A 20,237-nucleotide genomic window follows, 5' to 3' on the forward strand; every position below is an offset into this window, starting at 1 on the left:
ACCAGTGTCTGTTCGACTGTTACAGTGTGTACTGTACTGACCAGTGTCTGTTTGACTGTTACAGTGTGTACTGTACTGACCAGTGTCTGTTTGACTGTTACAGTGTGTACTGTACTGACCAGTGTCTGTTTGACTGTTAGTGTGTACTGTACTGACCAGTGTCTGTTTGACTGTTACAGTGTGTACTGTACTGACCAGTGTCTGTTTGACTGTTACAGTGTGTACTGTGTGTACTGTGCTGACCAGTGTCTACTTGACTGTTAGTGTGTAATGTACTGACCAGTATCTGTTTTGACTGTTACAATGTGTACTGTACTGACCAGTGTCTGTTTGACTGTTACAGTGTGTACTGTACTGACCAGTGTCTACTTGACTGTTACAGTGTGTACTGTACTGACCAGTGTCTACTTGACTGTTACAGTGTGTACTGTACTGACCAGTGTCTGTTTGACTGTTAGTGTGTACTGTACTGACCAGTGTCTACTTGACTGTTAGTGTGTACTGTACTGACCAGTATCTGTTTGACTGTTACAGTGTGTACTGTAGTGACCAGTGTCTGTTTGACTGTTACAGTGTGTACTGTACTGACCAGTGTCTACTTGACTGTTAGTGTGTACTGTACTGACCAGTGTCTGTTTGACTGTTACAGTGTGTACTGTACTGATCAGTGTCTACTTGACTGTTACAGTGTGTACTGTACTGACCAGTGTCTACTTGACTGTTACAGTGTGTACTGTACTGACCGGTGTCTACTTGACTGTTACAGTGTACTGTACTGACCAGTGTCTGTTTGACTGTTACAGTGTGTACTGTACTGGCCAGTGTCTGTTTGACATTTACAGTGTGTACTGTACTGACAAGTGTCTGTTTGACTGTTACAGTGTGTACTGTACTGACCAGTGTCTACTTGACTGTTAGTGTGTAATGTACTGACCAGTATCTGTTTTGACTGTTACAATGTGTACTGTACTGACCAGTGTCTGTTTGACTGTTACAGTGTGTACTGTACTGACCAGTGTCTACTTGACTGTTACAGTGTGTACTGTACTGACCAGTGTCTACTTGACTGTTACAGTGTGTACTGTACTGACCAGTGTCTGTTTGACTGTTAGTGTGTACTGTACTGACCAGTGTCTACTTGACTGTTAGTGTGTACTGTACTGACCAGTATCTGTTTGACTGTTACAGTGTGTACTGTAGTGACCAGTGTCTGTTTGACTGTTACAGTGTGTACTGTACTGACCAGTGTCTACTTGACTGTTAGTGTGTACTGTACTGACCAGTGTCTGTTTGACTGTTACAGTGTGTACTGTACTGATCAGTGTCTACTTGACTGTTACAGTGTGTACTGTACTGACCAGTGTCTACTTGACTGTTACAGTGTGTACTGTACTGACCGGTGTCTACTTGACTGTTACAGTGTACTGTACTGACCAGTGTCTGTTTGACTGTTACAGTGTGTACTGTACTGGCCAGTGTCTGTTTGACATTTACAGTGTGTACTGTACTGACAAGTGTCTGTTTGACTGTTACAGTGTGTACTGTACTGACCAGTGTCTACTTGACTGTTAGTGTGTACTGTACTGACCAGTGTCTGTCTGACTGTTACAGTGTGTACTGTACTGACCAGTGTCTGTCTGACTGTTACAGTGTACTGTACTGACCAGTGTCTACTTGACTGTTACAGTGTGTACTGTACTGACCAGGGTCTGTTTGACTGTTACAGTGTGTACTGTACTGACCAGTGTCTGTTTGACTGTTAGTGTGTACTGTACTGACCAGTGTCTGTTTGACTGTTACAGTGTGTACTGTACTGACCAGTGTCTACTTGACTGTTAGTGTGTACTGTACTGACCAGTGTCTACTTGACTGTTACAGTGTGTACTGTACTGACCGGTGTCTACTTGACTGTTACAGTGTACTGTACTGACCAGTGTCTGTTTGACTGTTAGTGTGTACTGTACTGACCAGTGTCTGTTTGAATGTTACAATGTGTACTGTACTGAGCAGTGTCTACTTGACTGTTAGTGTGTACTGTACTGACCAGTCTCTGTTTTGATTGTAACAGTGTGTACTGTACTTACCAGTGTCTGTTTGACTGTTACAGTGTGTACTGTACTGACCAGTGTCTGTTTGACTGTTACAGTGTGTACTGTACTTACCAGTGTCTACTTGACGTTTACAGTGTGTACTGTACTGACCAGTGTCTACTTGACGGTTACAGTGTACTGTACTGACCAGTGTCTGTTTGACTGTTAGTGTGTACTGTACTGACCAGTGTCTACTTGACTGTTAGTGTGTACTGTACTGACCAGTATCTGTTTGACTGTTACAGTGTGTACTGTAGTGACCAGTGTCTGTTTGACGGTTACAGTGTGTACTGTACTGACCAGTGTCTACTTGACTGTTAGTGTGTACTGTACTGACTAGTGTCTACTTGACTGTTACAGTGTGTACTGTACTGACCAGTGTCTGTTTGACTGTTACACTGTGTACTGTACTGACCAGTGTTTACTTGACTGTTACAGTGTGTACTGTACTGACCAGTGTCTACTTGTCTGTTACAGTGTGTACTGTACTGATTAGTGTCTGTTTGACTGTTACAGTGTGTACTGTACTGACCAGTGTCTACTTGACTGTTACAGTGTGTACTGTACTGACCAGTGTCTACTTGACTGTTACAGTGTGTACTGTACTGACCAGTGTCTGTCTGACTGTTACAGTGTGTACTGTACTGACCAGTGTCTACTTGACTGTTACAGTGTGTACTGTACTGACCAGTGTCTACTTGACTGTTACAGTGTACTGTACTGACCAGTGTCTGTTTGACTGTTAGTGTGTACTGTACTGACCAGTGTCTACTTGACTGTTAGTGTGTACTGTACTGCATGTTATTCACGTGGATGGATGATGGATAGATGCATCTCACCATCCTCTGTCCTGTCCTACTTATATGTCCTGCAGGGCAGAAATTATTTTTCATACCTCTCTCTCTCTCTCTCTCTCTCCTCTCTCTCTCTCTCTCTCTCTCTCTCTCTCTCTCTCTCTCTCTCTCTCTCTATATATATATATATATATATATATATATATATATGTGTGTGTATATATATATATATATATATATATAAAAAGCTTTTAGTTCATTGTTCTTCCTCTGAAGGAGGAGCTTCTAAAGGAACAAAGCTTTTGTTGTTCCTGTCTTTCAGTGACTAGATGATGATGCCCCCAGGAGCCCTGGGCACTATGGTCTGAGAGAGGGAGAGAGGAAGGGAGGGAGGACAGATGGAGGCTGCTTTCCACAATCTGAGGCTACTGAAGTGTACCACTCTAGATGTGGAATATAAAACATTTTTCTAATTACTAGATGAATTGAATCAACAGTTGATTAAGATTATTTCGTTAGTATATAATATACACTGCTCAAAAAAATAAAGGGAACACTTAAACAACACATCCTAGATCTGAATGAAAGAAATAATCTTATTAAATACTTTTTTCTTTACATAGTTGAATGTGCTGACAACAAAATCACACAAAAATAATCAATGGAAATCCAATTTATCAACCCATGGAGGTCTGAATTTGGAGTCACACTCAAAATTAAAGTGGAAAACCACACTACAGGCTGATCCAACTTTGATGTAATGTCCTTAAAACAAGTCAAAATGAGGCTCAGTAGTGTGTGTGGCCTCCACGTGCCTGTATGACCTCCCTACAATGCCTGGGCATGCTCCTGATGAGGTGGCGGATGGTCTCCTGAGGGATCTCCTCCCAGACCTGGACTAAAACATCCGCCAACTCCTGGACAGTCTGTGGTGCAACGTGGCGTTGGTGGATGGAGCGAGACATGATGTCCCAGATGTGCTCAATTGGATTCAGGTCTGGGGAACAGGCGGGCCAGTCCATAGCATCAATGCCTTCCTCTTGCAGGAACTGCTGACACACTCCAGCCACATGAGGTCTAGCATTGTCTTGCATTAGGAGGAACCTAGGGCCAACCGCACCAGCATATGGTCTCACAAGGGGTCTGAGGATCTCATCTCGGTACCTAATGGCAGTCAGGCTACCTCTGGCGAGCACATGGAGGGCTGTGCGGCCCCCCAAAGAAATGCCACCCCACACCATGACTGACCCACTGCCAAACCGGTCATGCTGGAGGATGTTGCAGGCAGCAGAACGTTCTCCACGGCGTCTCCAGACTCTGTCACGTCTGTCACGTGCTCAGTGTGAACCTGCTTTCATCTGTGAAGAGCACAGGGCGCCAGTGGCGAATTTTCCAATCTTGGTGTTCTCTGGCAAATGCCAAACGTCCTGCATGGTGTTGGGCTGTAAGCACAACCCCCACCTGTGGACGTCGGGCCCTCATACCACCCTCATGGAGTCTGTTTCTGACCGTTTGAGCAGACACATGCACATTTGTGGCCTGCTGGAGGTCATTTTGCAGGGCTCTGGCAGTGCTCCTCCTTGCACAAAGGCGGAGGTAGCGGTCCTGCTGTTGGGTTGTTGCCCTCCTACGGCCTCCTCCACATCTCCAGATGTACTGGCCTGTCTCCTGGTAGCGCCTCCATGCTCTGGACACTACGCTGACAGACACAGCAAACCTTCTTGCCACAGCTTGCATTGATGTGCCATCCTGGATGAGCTGTACTACCTGAGCCACTTGTGTGGGTTGTAGACTCCGTCTCATGCTACCACTAGAGTGAAAGCACCGCCAGCATTCAAAAGTGACCAAAACATCAGCCAGGAAACATAGGAACTGAGAAGTGGTCTATGGTCTCCACCTGCAGAACCACTCCTTTATTGGGGGTGTCTTGCTTATTGCCTATAATTTCCACCTGTTGTCTATTTCATTTGCACAACAGCATGTGAAATTTATTGTCAATCAGTGTTGCTTCCTAAGTGGACTGTCACGTCCTGACCAGTTAAGGGTTATTTGTTGTTGGAGTTTGGTCAGGATGTGGCAGAGGGTATTTGTTTTATATGGTTTGGGGTGGTGGTGTAGGTAGTAGGTCGTTTTATTTATGTATTCTGGGGGTTTTGGGCACTGCTCTGTGTTTATGTATTTCTATGTTTAGTTAGTTAGTTGTGGGTATAGGTTCTAGGTTCGTTTTCTATGTATAGTTGATTGGGGTTGGACTCCCAATTGAAGGCAGGTGTGTTGAGTTGCCTTTGATTGGGAGTCCTGTATAATAGGGTGTGTTTGTCTTTGTGTTTGTGGGTAGTTGTTTTTGCACTGCGTTTTGTATAGCCTGCAAAACTGTTGCTGTCGTGAGTATCATTTATTGTTTTTCCCAGTGAATGCTTTAATTTTGTTTCTTAAAAAACTATGAGTATTCACATACCCGCGGCAGTTTGGTCAATTCAACACGGCTACATTTGTGACATGGACAGTTTGATTTCACAGAAGTGTGATTGACTTGGAGTTACATTGTGTTGTTTAAGTTTTCCCTTTATTTTTTTGAGCAGTATACTATATGCCAGTTAACAGACGCTTTCATCCAAAGCGACTGAGGCATGCAGCCATACATTTTGTGTACTGTCATGGCGTTGCAAGCACCATGCTCTACCAACTGAGCTACAGAGGACCAGTCTGAGCTACGGAGGACCAGTCTGAGCTACGGAGGACCAGTCTGAGCTACGGAGGACCAGTCTGAGCTACGGAGGACCAGTCTGAGCTGCGGAGGACCAGACTGAGCTACGGAGGACCAGACTGAGCTACGGAGGACCAGACTGAGCTACGGAGGACCAGACTGAGCTACGGAGGACGAGACTGAGCTACGGAGGACCAGACTGAGCTACGGAGGACCAGTCTGAGCTACGGAGGACCAGACTGAGCTACGGAGGACCAGACTGAGCTACGGAGGACCAGTCTGAGCTACAGAGGGCCATGTGTTTGAAGCTTAAACTGCATTTTGGTCAATCTGCAAAAATCCAGCATAGTTTAGGCTACTTCAAAAGACAGCCCCTCTCTCTCTCTCTCTCTCTCTCTCGATATCAGTTTAACTGGAACACTTTATCTGAATCTATATCGATGGGAATTACAGTGTTCTAACCACAGAACTAGAGTGATTGAATAACAGTGTTCTAACCACAGAATTAGAGTGATTGTATAACAGTGTTCTAACCACAGAACTAGAGTGATTGTATAACAGTGTTCTAACCACAGAACTAGAGTGATTGTATTCTATTTGAAACACATAATGCCCGTTACAGGATATGGTTATCTGATCCTACTAACCAGTCTGATCCAATGGTCCTTGCTATGGCTTAGGTTTCAGTTTGCACTTTGATGCAAGAGAGATAACAACATCAATCAATCCTCTCTGGCCATAGAGACATCCAGATGCCCACTGTTGGCCAAATTCAATACCCTTGAATGATCTGTTTGTAAAAGAAGCCATATCTTGATGGTTTGTTGGCTACTTATCAACTCACTCTTACTGTTTAAGGTGAAATTGTTGAATTTTTTGGGATTTGAGGCTGTTTTGCAAGTGTAATTAGATGTAATATCTTAGCCCACCAGAGACACCTTGCAGGAAGACCTCAGTCAATCAGACTAGCATGTCTAGAGGAGTGGACTGTAGATGATCAATTGGTCCACCGGCTTCCTTGACCATCTACGGTCATCTCTCCATCCCATTCTCCATGTCCCATGTGTGAGCATTGATCAGGTGGATGAGGGATGGATACGCCACATTAGGGTGATGTCACAGATTGGTGCGGGGTCATTGAGTGGACCACTTAAAGGGACTGTACTACCTAGAGAGTAGTCCCTTTGGGGGCGACTCAGGGGGTCATGGGCCACTTCCCTACCATACACACAACAAGGGCCAGATTTACTAACCGTTTGCACCAGGTGCTAAATTTGCACCTATTTTTTTTAAAAGGGGATTAAACCTTGAGGATGAGAGAAGCAAGGTAAAGGCTTACTAAATCTGTCCCCGTGTGTAATTGAGGTGGTTCAGTGATGAAGAACTTCTGTTAGCTCCCAGAGTTTATGCCTTTATCTCAATAGGTTAACGTAGACTTGCTGGGTGCAGACAATCTGGGTTCAAATCCAGTCAACCACATATTCATTTGAGTTCTGCCTGAGGAGACAAATGCTAAGATTCTAAGATTCTAATCTTTAGATTCTAAGAGGAGTTGGATCTTTAGATTCTAATATTCTAATCTTTAGATTCTAAGAGGAGTTGGATCTTTAGATTCTAAGATTCTAATCTTTAGATTTTAAAAGGAGTTGGATCTTTAGATTCTAAGATTCTAAACTTTAGATTCTAAGAGGAGTTGGATCTTTAGATTCTAAGAGGAGTTGGATCTTTAGATTCTAAGATTCTAATCTTTAGATTCTAAGAGGAGTTGGATCTTTAGATTCTAAGAGGAGTTGGATCTTTAGATTCTAAGATTCTAAACTTTAGATTCTAAGAGCAGTTGATGTTCAGTTCATGTTGCTCATCAGTCAACAGTCAGTGTAACCGACTCTCCTCCCAGATTTCAGAAACTCCCATTTCAAATAAACTGTAAATGCTTGTCTTTACCTCAGTAGACTAACACCTATGTCCTTTATTGCCTATGGGGCCTTGGTCATAAGTAATGCACTATATCGGGAATAGGGTGCAATTTGGGACACACTTACAGTCTTGTGTCGCTCATTTCACTCCCCTTTCAAATGAACTGTAGCCTGAACACATCTAAATGAATACTCTCTACAATATATAATGAACTGTACACAGCTAAACTAATCCTCCTCTACTATATATAATGAACTGTACACAGCTAAACTAATCCTCCTCTACTATATATAATGAACTGTAGTCTGAACACAGCTAAACTAATCCTCCTCTACTATATATAATGAACTGTAGTCTGAACACAGCTAAACTAATCCTCCTCTACTATATATAATGAACTGTACACAGCTAAACTAATCCTCCTCTACTATATATAATGAACTGTAGTCTGAACACAGCTAAACTAATCCTCCTCTACTATATATAATGAACTGTACACAGCTAAACTAATCCTCCTCTACTATATATAATGAACTGTACACAGCTAAACTAATCCTCCTCTACTATATATAATGAACTGTAGTCTGAACACAGCTAAACTAATCCTCCTCTACTATATATAATGAACTGTAGTCTGAACACAGCTAAACTAATCCTCCTCTACTATATATAATGAACTGTACACAGCTAAACTAATCCTCCTCTACTATATATAATGAACTGTAGTCTGAACACAGCTAAACTAATCCTCCTCTACTATATATAATGAACTGTACACAGCTAAACTAATCCTCCTCTACTATATATAATGAACTGTACACAGCTAAACTAATCCTCCTCTACTATATATAATGAACTGTAGTCTGAACACAGCTAAACTAATCCTCCTCTACTATATATAATGAACTGAACACAGCTAAACTAATCCTCCTCTACTATATATAATGAACTGTACACAGCTAAACTAATCCTCCTCTACTATATATAATGAACTGTAGTCTGAACACAGCTAAACTAATCCTCCTCTACTATATATAATGAACTGTACACAGCTAAACTAATCCTCCTCTACTATATATAATGAACTGTACACAGCTAAACTAATCCTCCTCTACTATATATAATGAACTGTACACAGCTAAACTAATCCTCCTCTACTATATATAATGAACTGTAGTCTGAACACAGCTAAACTAATCCTCCTCTACTATATATAATGAACTGTAGTCTGAACACAGCTAAACTAATCCTCCTCTACTATATATAATGAACTGTACACAGCTAAACTAATCCTCCTCTACTATATATAATGAACTGTAGTCTGAACACAGCTAAACTAATCCTCCTCTACTATATATAATGAACTGAACACAGCTAAACTAATCCTCCTCTACTATATATAATGAACTGAACACAGCTAAACTAATCCTCCTCTACTATATATAATGAACTGTAGTCTGAACACAGCTAAACTAATCCTCCTCTACTATATATAATGAACTGTACACAGCTAAACTAATCCTCCTCTACTATATATAATGAACTGTACACAGCTAAACTAATCCTCCTCTACTATATATAATGAACTGTAGTCTGAACACAGCTAAACTAATCCTCCTCTACTATATATAATGAACTGAACACAGCTAAACTAATCCTCCTCTACTATATATAATGAACTGTACACAGCTAAACTAATCCTCCTCTACTATATATAATGAACTGTACACAGCTAAACTAATCCTCCTCTACTATATATAATGAACTGTAGTCTGAACACAGCTAAACTAATCCTCCTCTACTATATATAATGAACTGTACACAGCTAAACTAATCCTCCTCTACTATATATAATGAACTGTAGTCTGAACACAGCTAAACTAATCCTCCTCTACTATATATAATGAACTGAACACAGCTAAACTAATCCTCCTCTACTATATATAATGAACTGTAGTCTGAACACAGCTAAACTAATCCTCCTCTACTATATATAATGAACTGTACACAGCTAAACTAATCCTCCTCTACTATATATAATGAACTGTAGTCTGAACACAGCTAAACTAATCCTCCTCTACTATATATAATGAACTGAACACAGCTAAACTAATCCTCCTCTACTATATATAATGAACTGTAGTCTGAACACAGCTAAACTAATCCTCCTCTACTATATATAATGAACTGAACACAGCTAAACTAATCCTCCTCTACTATATATAATGAACTGTAGTCTGAACACAGCTAAACTAATCCTCCTCTACTATATATAATGAACTGAACACAGCTAAACTAATCCTCCTCTACTATATATAATGAACTGTAGTCTGAACACAGCTAAACTAATCCTCCTCTACTATATATAATGAACTGTAGTCTGTACACAGCTAAACTAATCCTCCTCTACTATATATAATGAACTGTACACAGCTAAACTAATCCTCCTCTACTATATATAATGAACTGTAGTCTGAACACAGCTAAACTAATCCTCCTCTACTATATATAATGAACTGTACACAGCTAAACTAATCCTCCTCTACTATATATAATGAACTGTAGTCTGAACACAGCTAAACTAATCCTCCTCTACTATATATAATGAACTGTACACAGCTAAACTAATCCTCCTCTACTATATATAATGAACTGTACACAGCTAAACTAATCCTCCTCTACTATATATAATGAACTGTAGTCTGAACACAGCTAAACTAATCCTCCTCTACTATATATAATGAACTGAACACAGCTAAACTAATCCTCCTCTACTATATATAATGAACTGTACACAGCTAAACTAATCCTCCTCTACTATATATAATGAACTGTAGTCTGAACACAGCTAAACTAATCCTCCTCTACTATATATAATGAACTGTACACAGCTAAACTAATCCTCCTCTACTATATATAATGAACTGTACACAGCTAAACTAATCCTCCTCTACTATATATAATGAACTGTACACAGCTAAACTAATCCTCCTCTACTATATATAATGAACTGTAGTCTGAACACAGCTAAACTAATCCTCCTCTACTATATATAATGAACTGAACACAGCTAAACTAATCCTCCTCTACTATATATAATGAACTGAACACAGCTAAACTAATCCTCCTCTACTATATATAATGAACTGTAGTCTGAACACAGCTAAACTAATCCTCCTCTACTATATATAATGAACTGTACACAGCTAAACTAATCCTCCTCTACTATATATAATGAACTGTACACAGCTAAACTAATCCTCCTCTACTATATATAATGAACTGTAGTCTGAACACAGCTAAACTAATCCTCCTCTACTATATATAATGAACTGAACACAGCTAAACTAATCCTCCTCTACTATATATAATGAACTGTAGTCTGAACACAGCTAAACTAATCCTCCTCTACTATATATAATGAACTGTACACAGCTAAACTAATCCTCCTCTACTATATATAATGAACTGAACACAGCTAAACTAATCCTCCTCTACTATATATAATGAACTGTAGTCTGAACACAGCTAAACTAATCCTCCTCTACTATATATAATGAACTGTACACAGCTAAACTAATCCTCCTCTACTATATATAATGAACTGTACACAGCTAAACTAATCCTCCTCTACTATATATAATGAACTGTAGTCTGAACACAGCTAAACTAATCCTCCTCTACTATATATAATGAACTGACCACAGCTAAACTAATCCTCCTCTACTATATATAATGAACTGTAGTCTGAACACAGCTAAACTAATCCTCCTCTACTATATATAATGAACTGAACACAGCTAAACTAATCCTCCTCTACTATATATAATGAACTGTAGTCTGAACACAGCTAAACTAATCCTCCTCTACTATATATAATGAACTGAACACAGCTAAACTAATCCTCCTCTACTATATATAATGAACTGTAGTCTGAACACAGCTAAACTAATCCTCCTCTACTATATATAATGAACTGTAGTCTGTACACAGCTAAACTAATCCTCCTCTACTATATATAATGAACTGTACACAGCTAAACTAATCCTCCTATACTATATATAATGAACTGAACACAGCTAAACTAATCCTCCTCTACTATATATAATGAACTGTAGTCTGAACACAGCTAAACTAATCCTCCTCTACTATATATAATGAACTGAACACAGCTAAACTAATCCTCCTCTACTATATATAATGAACTGTACACAGCTAAACTAATCCTCCTCTACTATATATAATGAACTGTACACAGCTAAACTAATCCTCCTCTACTATATATAATGAACTGAACACAGCTAAACTAATCCTCCTCTACTATATATAATGAACTGTAGTCTGAACACAGCTAAACTAATCCTCCTCTACTATATATAATGAACTGTACACAGCTAAACTAATCCTCCTCTACTATATATAATGAACTGTAGTCTGAACACAGCTAAACTAATCCTCCTCTACTATATATAATGAACTGAACACAGCTAAACTAATCCTCCTCTACTATATATAATGAACTGTAGTCTGAACACAGCTAAACTAATCCTCCTCTACTATATATAATGAACTGTACACAGCTAAACTAATCCTCCTCTACTATATATAATGAACTGTACACAGCTAAACTAATCCTCCTCTACTATATATAATGAACTGTACACAGCTAAACTAATCCTCCTCTACTATATATAATAAACTGTACACAGCTAAACTAATCCTCCTCTACTATATATAATGAACTGTACACAGCTAAACTAATCCTCCTCTACTATATATAATGAACTGTACACAGCTAAACTAATCCTCCTCTACTATATATAATGAACTGTACACAGCTAAACTAATCCTCCTCTACTATATATAATGAACTGTACACAGCTAAACTAATCCTCCCCTACTTGACTCAGTTGGTGTATCCAATCTTCTGACTGGTACTGTATATAAACTGAACCAAGGGTGACAAAAATACTCTGGACCGGTTAAATAGGTCTGAAACCAGTTTAGAACTGGACCGGGTCCAATAGCCCGGGGATGAGGTTAACCGCGCCCAACAAGCTGCTCTGCTTCGACATACTGTAGATGAAACGGGTTTAGTTTCCTGTCCATCCGTTCTAATGTGATCTGGCTGGTAGAACTGAACTCTACCAGTTTTCCTGGTTCATCCCATCAACAGTCCACGCCAGACCGTGCGTCTTCAGTTCACATCACCCACCTAACTCATTGGTTGCGTCCGATGTGATACCCTATTCCCTATATAGTGCACTACTTTGAACCAGGGCCCTATTCCCTATATAGTGGTACTACTATAGACCAGAGCCCTATTCCCTATATAGTGGTACTACTATAGACCAGAGCCCTATTCCCTATATAGTGGTACTACTATAGACCAGAGCCCTATTCCCTATATAGTGGTACTACTATAGACCAGGGCCCTATTCCTTATATAGTGGTACTACTATAGACCAGAGCCCTATTCCCTATATAGTGGTACTACTATAGACCAGAGCCCTATTCCCTATATAGTGGTACTACTATAAACCAGAGCCCTATTCCCTATATAGTGGTACTACTATAGACCAGAGCCCTATTCCCTATATAGTACACTACTATAGACCAGGGCTCTATTACCTATATAGTGGTACTACTATAGACCAGAGCCCTATTCCTTATATAGTGGTAGTACTATAGACCAGAGCACTATTCCCTATATAGTGCACTACTATAGACCAGAGCCCTATTCCCTTATATAGTGGTACTACTATAGACCAGAGCCCTATTCCCTTATATAGTGCACTACTATAGACCAGAGCACTATTCCCTATATAGTGGCACTACTATAGACCAGAGCCCTATTCCCTTATATAGTGGTACTACTATAGACCAGAGTCCTATTCCCTATATAGTGCACTACTATAGGCCAGGGCTCGATGCATGGACCCTGGTCCAAAGTAGTCCACTATATTGTGAATATGTCTCAGAGGCTAGAGCTTGAGTAGTGACCTCTGACCTCTGACTGAGAAATGTTCAACAGGACCTGGGACCAACAATAACATTATTTCTATTGATTTTCTGTCCCTGTGTGTTGTGTGTGATGAGAAACAGCATCTCCCTCCAGCGAGAGAGAGAGAGAGAGAGACGAGAGAGGGGAGAAATAGCAAGAGAGAGAGATGAGAGAAAGAGAGACTAGAGAGGTGAAAAAGAGAGAGAAAGAGAGGAGAGAGAAAGAAAGAGAAAGAGAGAGAGAGAGAGGTAGAGGGAAAGCGAGAGAGTGAGAGAGAGAGAGACGAGAGAGGGGAGAAATAGCAAGAGAGAGAGATGAGAGAAAGAGAGACTAGAGAGGTGAAAAAGAGATAGAAAGAGAGGAGAGAGAAAGAAAGAGAAAGAGAGAGAGAGAGAGGTAGAGGGAAAGCGAGAGAGTGAGAGAGAGAGAGAGAGAGAGAGAGAGAGAGAGAGAGAGAGAGAGAGAGAGAGAGAGAGAGAGAGAGACTCAGAAATAGTCAGTCAGTGTGTTTTAGGGGGAATTGATTTTGTCCTGAGGTTAACATTGTATCACACTGTTTCTTTCCATGTCAAGCATAGATATTTGCATTCATTGTTCTTGTAAAGTATCTTTGACATTTGCATTTTGTGTGCAAGCTGTGAGAAAAGACTTACTGTGCAAAGAAGAAGAACAGGTACCAGTCAAGACTGTTTCTATTCAGGACCTACAGTACAGTTTGTCTCTGAGCATCACTAAAGGTGACTACAGGGAATATTGAGGGAATGTAGCTTCAACACATTCCTGATTGTTGTCATTTAGATTGCCGGGTCTTTCTAAAGAAACGTTGTCTTCATTTTGATGGAGGTACAATACTTGTGTTGAGCAAAGCATTGACATGTGCCTTGCAGTATACAGTTGGCATCCTATATCCTCAGTTTATAATTTGGAATGAGTGAACCAATAATGGTGCCATGCTGTCTATAGGTTCTCTTCTTATCACTACTGATCCTAGACCAGTCCTGGGCTGAGCAATACACAGGGCAGTGGTGCCTTGTTGTCTATAGACTGATCCTAGACCAGTCCTGGGCTGAGCAATACACAGGGGAGTGGTGCCTTGTTGTCTATAGACTGATCCTAGACCAGTCCTGGGCTGAGCAATACACAGTCCTGGTGCCTTGTTGTCTATAGACTGATCCTAGACCAGTCCTGGGCTGACCAATACACAGGGGAGTGGTGCCTTGTTGTCAATAGACTGATCCTAGACCAGTCCTGGGCTGAGCAATACACAGGGGAGTGGTGCCTTGTTGTCTATAGACTGATCCTAGACCAGTCCTGGGCTGAGCAATACACAGGGGAGTGGTGCCTTGTTGTCAATAGACTGATCCTAGACCAGTCCTGGGCTGAGCAATACACAGGGGAGTGGTGCCTTGTTGTCAATAGACTGATCCTAGACCAGTCCTGGGCTGACCAATACACAGGGGAGTGGTGCCTTGTTGTCAATAGACTGATCCTAGACCAGTCCTGGGCTGAGCAATACACAGGGGAGTGGTGCCTTGTTGTCTATAGACTGATCCTAGACCAGTCCTGGGCTGAGCAATACACAGGGGAGTGGTGCCTTGTTGTCTATAAACTGATCCTAGACCAGTCCTGGGCTGACCAATACACAGGGGAGTGGTGCCTTGTTGTCTATAGACTGATCCTAGACCAGTCCTGGGCTGAGCAATACACAGGGGAGTGGTGCCTTGTTGTCTATAGACTGATCCTAGACCAGTCCTGGGCTGAGCAATACACAGGGGAGTGGTGCCTTGTTGTCTATAAACTGATCCTAGACCAGTCCTGGGCTGAGCAATACACAGGGGAGTGGTGCCTTGTTGTCTATAGACTGATCCTAGACCAGTCCTGGGCTGAGCAATACACAGGGGAGTGGTGCCTTGTTGTCTATAAACTGATCCTAGACCAGTCCTCAGCTAACCAATACACAGGGGAGTGGTGCCTTGTTGTCTATAAACTGATCCTAGACCAGTCCTGGGCTGAGCAATACACAGGGGAGTGGTGCCTTGTTGTCTATAAACTGATCCTAGACCAGTCCTCAGCTAACCAATACACAGAACAACTTCAAAGGGCTTCAAACAGATGAATCATTCATTTAGATAAAGAAACAGACAGACTGGAGTTTTTAGCCTGCTGTTAATAAACAACATGACTCAGATCAGCATCTCAATGACAATTCATTATTTGTTGTATTATTACTGAATCATTAATATCTATCTGTCACAACACTGGTATTGTACCATTACATTCATTTCTCAATGAAATATTGATTCATGTGTTAAAACTGCTTTTGATATCTTATCATTGTACAAGTCTGTGTAACACCATCGATGATCAGAGGCATTGTATGATGACAGTACAGAGTGAATACTGCTGAGAGGTCTATACTACCACTGATGACAGTACAGAGTGAATACTGCTGAGAGGTCTATACTACCACTGATGACAGTACAGAGTGAATACTGCTGAGAGGTCTATACTACCACTGATGACAGTACAGAGTGAATACTGCTGAGAGGTCTATACTACCACTGATGACAGTACAGAGTGAATACTGCTGAGAGGTCTATACTACCACTGATGACAGTACAGAGTGAGTACTGCTGAGAGGTCTATACTACCACTGATGACAGTACAGAGTGAGTACTGCTGAGAGGTCTATACTACCACTGATGACAGTACAGAGTGAATACTGCTGAGAGGTCTATACTACCACTGATGACAGTACAGAGTGAATACTGCTGAGAGGTCTATACTACCACTGATGACAGTACAGAGTGAATACTGCTGAGAGGTCTATACTACCACTGATGACAGTACAGAGTGAATACTGCTGAGAGGTCTATACTACCACTGATGACAGTACAGAGTGAATACTGCTGAGAGGTCTATACTACCACTGATGACAGTACAGAGTGAATACTGCTGAGAGGTCTATACTACCACTGATATACTCTGTTGCAGATGTGTGTGTTGGGGTCCCTGCAGTCACACATAGTTATGTTTGTACGGTTGTATATGTCATTGCTGTGTTTGTGTGTGTGTGTGTGTGTGTGTGTCTCTGTGTGTGTATGTGTGTGTGTGTGTGTGTGTGTGTGTGTGTGTGTGTGTGTGTGTGTGTGTGTGTGTGTGTGTGTGTGTGTGTGTGTGTGTGTGTGTGTGTGTGTGTGTGTGTGTGTGTGTGTGTGTGTGTGTGTGTTTGCACATCGTTGTGTATCCTGAGTACATGTGCATGTCAGTGTGCTGTTCAGCAGGTTAGTGAGTCAATATGTGAACTCATTGAACCCCTCTTTGTTTTCCACAGGCGTTGTAGTTCAGTCTGTCCAAATCCATCCCTGTATTCACTAGAGGATCTCTAAGGACTCATACCTTCACTTCAACCCCATTCCAGTCACACAAACCTGTCTCATCACAAGGTAAGCTTCCTGCTCAAATTACTGTTTTGAGTACATGTACATTATAGAACTGTTATAGAACTGTTATAAAACACTATAGAACTGTTATAGAACACTGTAGAACTGTTATAGAACATTATAGAACTGTTATAAAACACTATAGAACTGTTATAGAACACTATAGAACTGTTATAGAACATTATAGAACTGTTATAAAACACTATAGAACTGTTATAGAACACTATAGAACTGTTATAAAACACTATAGAACTGTTATAAAACACTATAGAACCGTTATAGAACATTATAGAACTGCTATAGAATATTATAGAACTGTTATAGAACACTGTAGAACTGTTATAGAACAATATAGAACTGTTGTAGAACACTGTATAACTGTTATGGAACACTGTAGAACTGTTATAGAACACTGTAGAACTGTTATAGAACACTGTAGAACTGTTATAGAACACTGTAGAACTGTTATAGAACACTGTAGAACTGTTATAGAACAATATAGAATTGTTATAGAACATTATAGAATTGTTATAGATCAATATAGAACTGTTATAGAACACTGTAGAACTGTTATAGAACACTATAGAACTGTTATAGAACACTATAGAACTGTTATAGAACAATATAGAACTGTTATTGAACATTATAGAACTGTTATAGAACACTATAGAACTGTTATAAAACACTATAGAACTGTTATAGAACTGTTATAGAACACTGTAGAACTGTTATAAAACACTATAGAACTGTTATAAAACACTATAGAACTCTTATAAAACACTATAGAACTGTTATAGAACATTATGGAACTGTTATAAAACAATATAGAACTGTTATAAAACATTATAGAACTGTTCTAAAACACTATCTCTCGTAAAGAGAGACACCTCAACACTACATAAAGAGACACCACAACACTACATAAAGAGAGACACCACAACACTACATAAACAGAGACACCACTACATAAACAGAGACCTAAGACACCACATGGTAGCAGCACAAACATGGTACAAACACTGTTGGACACAGACAACAGCTCAAAGGGAAAGAAGGTAGAGACAACAATCCATGACGTGAAGCAGCCACAGTGAGAGTGTCCATGTTTGGCCCTTTAGATGTAGAGATAAAACTGAAGTTGTGAAACATTGAGCTTGATCTGAAGAATATCGCTGGATATAAAAGCAGAAAGTCGTTGAATAGGAGCTGTCCAACCCGTATACCTAAAGCCTTGAATTTCTTGCTTTAAGGATCAGGAAATAAATCCATTCAGAAAATGACTTAGAGGATTTGGAATGTCTCTGTAGAAACATCAAAGACTGTCTTATACAATAGAGCTATTGATTACATTCACAACAAGGGAGGATCTTGTCAAAAACATTGACATGGTTGTTCAATGTACATGTAACCAGGTCACGACCTACAGTTCACAATGCTCCCACGTAGGGAAATAGAGCCTGCGAGAAGAGCACCACTACCCTGTGTATTGCTCAGCCCAGGACTGGTCTAGGAACAGTCTATAGACAACAAGGCACCACTCCCCTGTGTATTGCTCAGCCCAGGACTGGTCTAGGATCAGTGTATAGACAACAAGGCACCACTCCCCTGTGTATTGCTCAGCCCAGGACTGGTCTAGGAACAGTCTATAGACAACAAGGCACCACTCCCCTGTGTATTGCTCAGCCCAGGACTGGTCTAGGATCAGTCTATAGACAACAAGGCACCACTCCCCTGTGTATTGCTCAGCCCAGGACTGGTCTAGGAACAGTCTATAGACAACAAGGCACCACTCCCCTGTGTATTGCTCAGCCCAGGACTGGTCTAGGATCAGTCTATAGACAACAAGGCACCACTCCCCTGTGTATTGCTCAGCCCAGGACTGGTCTAGGATCAGTCTATAGACAACAAGGCACCACTCCCCTGTGTATTGCTCAGCCCAGGACTGGTCTAGGATCAGTCTATAGACAACAAGGCACCACTCCCCTGTGTATTGCTCAGCCCAGGACTGGTCTAGGAACAGTCTATAGACAACAAGGCACCACTCCCCTGTGTATTGCTCAGCCCAGGACTGGTCTAGGAACAGTCTATAGACAACAAGGCACCACTCCCCTGTGTATTGCTCAGCCCAGGACTGGTCTAGGATCAGTCTATAGACAACAAGGCACCAGGACTGTGTATTGCTCAGCCCAGGACTGGTCTAGGATCAGTCTATAGACAACAAGGCACCACTCCCCTGTGTATTGCTCAGCCCAGGACTGGTCTAGGATCAGTAGTGATAAGAAGAGAACCTATAGACAGCATGGCACCATTATTGGTTCACTCATTCCAAATTATAAACTGAGGATATAGGATGCCAACTGTATACTGCAAGGCACATGTCAATGCTTTGCTCAACACAAGTATTGTACCTCCATCAAAATGAAGACAACGTTTCTTTAGAAAGACCCGGCAATCTAAATGACAACAATCAGGAATGTGTTGAAGCTACATTCCCTCAATATTCCCTGTAGTCACCTTTAGTGATGCTCAGAGACAAACTGTATGTCACAGGCGTCAAAATGAGTAGACCAAGTTGCAGCGCGGAATATGTTCATCTTGAATTGTAATGAAAGAATGAACACTTACAAAATTAAACAAAAATGACAGCAGACAGTTCCGTCAGGTACTCACAACTAAACGGAAAACAACTACCCACAAAAAACTAAGGAAAACAGGCTGCCTAAGTATGGCTTCCAATCAGAGACAACGATAGACACCTGCCTCTGATTGGAAACCATACCCGGCCAAAACATAGAACACAAAACATAGAATGCCCACCCACCTATCACACCCTAGCCTAGCTAAACAGAGAAAACACACCTCTCCTAGGTCAGAGCATGACAGTACCCCCCCCCCCCCCCCCCCCCAAACTGTACTGTAGATCCTCCTTTAAGTCATTTTCTGAATGGATTTATTTCCTGATCCTTAAAGCAAGAAATTCAAGGCTTTAGGTATACGGGTTGGACAGCTCCTATTCAACGACTTTCTGCTTTTATATCCAGCGATATTCTTCAGATCAAGCTCAATGTTTCACAACTTCAGTTTTATCTCTACATCTAAAGGGCCAAACATGGACACTCTCACTGTGGCTGCTTCACGTCATGGATTGTTGTCTCTACCTTCTTTCCCTTTGAGCTGTTGTCTGTGACCAACAGTGTTTGTACCGTGTTTGTGCTGCTACCATGTGGTGTCTTAGGTCTCTGTTTATGTAGTGGTGTCTCTGTTTATGTAGTGTTGCAGTGT

At 41.0% G+C, this 20,237-nt stretch overlaps 1 protein-coding gene across 2 annotated transcripts in view; it reads left to right on the forward strand.

The window, feature by feature from the left end:
- LOC106593436 (multiple epidermal growth factor-like domains protein 11) overlaps nt 1-20,237 on the forward strand; it is a 386,429-nt gene that overhangs the window by 76,109 nt on the left and 290,083 nt on the right. For both annotated transcript variants that reach the window (XM_082969798.1, XM_082969799.1), the window contains exon 2: nt 16,847-16,958. The gene's annotated coding sequence lies outside the window, so the exon portion shown is untranslated. The remainder of the gene's footprint in view (nt 1-16,846; nt 16,959-20,237) is intronic.

Source organism: Salmo salar, chromosome 26 (assembly GCF_965601325.2).
Source record: "Salmo salar chromosome 26, fSalSal1, whole genome shotgun sequence".
NCBI lineage: Eukaryota > Metazoa > Chordata > Actinopteri > Salmoniformes > Salmonidae > Salmo > Salmo salar.